Here is a 1,012-nt window from a genome sequence, read left to right as displayed (position 1 = left end):
GAGAGATGCAAATCAAAACACCAATGAGATACCATCCCATGCCAGCACCAATGGCAAAGTTCAAAAAGACAGAAAATAACAGATGCTAGTGAAGATGTGGAGAGATTGGAACTCTCATAGACTATTGGTGAGACTCTCAAATGAAACAACTACTATGAAAAGCAGTATGGTGATTCTTTAAAAAGCTGGAATTTGAAATACCATTTGACCCAGCAATCCCATTACTAAGTATATATCCTAAGGAAATGAGAGCCAGGACAAGAACAGATATATGCACACCCATGTTCATTGCAGCACTATTTACAATAACCAAAAGATGGAAACAACCTAGGTGCCCATCAACAGAAGAATGGACAACCAAACTATGGCACAAACACACAATGGAATACTATGCAACACTAAGTAATAATGTAGAATCTGCAAACACCTCTTAACATGGATGAACTTGGAGGATGTTGGGCTGAGTGAAATAAGTCAATCACAGAAGGGCAAAGATAGTTTTAGTTCATTATTGTAAAAAAGTCAAGGAAAGGTTTATATACAGAAGGACACTTTCTTTGTTGATTACCAAGGGTGTGAGGGGAGGAGAGGGAACACTGAAAAAAAAAAATGCATTGGCCCATGTCACTTTAGTTTTGTGTATTTCACTACACATAAATTATATCTTAATAAAATGTATTAAAAAATAATAAAGAGGTATTTTGCAGCATATTTTTATTTCAACATCCCTTGAATTCTGGATTGCTGCTTCTAAGAGAGTTAATTATGAATTCAAATGACATGAAATCCCGGAAAAATTCAATCTTTTCTGCATTTATTGTGATGTTGTTTATTAGTATGGGGATTTTTGTTTTCTTTATGTTGTGGTATAATCCACCCTGAAAGATATAGTCTTTGATCTTCATCAGTAAGAGCTTCAAGTCATTTTCAGTTTCAGCAAGCAAGGTTGCATCATCTGCATATCACAGGTTTTTAATGAGTCCTTCTCCAATCCTGACTTCACACTTTTCAT

The sequence above is a fragment of the Orycteropus afer genome, unplaced genomic scaffold (genome assembly GCF_000298275.1).
Source record: "Orycteropus afer afer isolate SDZICR_OR568_19922 unplaced genomic scaffold, OryAfe1.0 scaffold00955, whole genome shotgun sequence".
Classification (NCBI taxonomy): Eukaryota; Metazoa; Chordata; class Mammalia; order Tubulidentata; family Orycteropodidae; genus Orycteropus; species Orycteropus afer.
Note: the sequence above shows the minus strand (reverse complement) of the source record.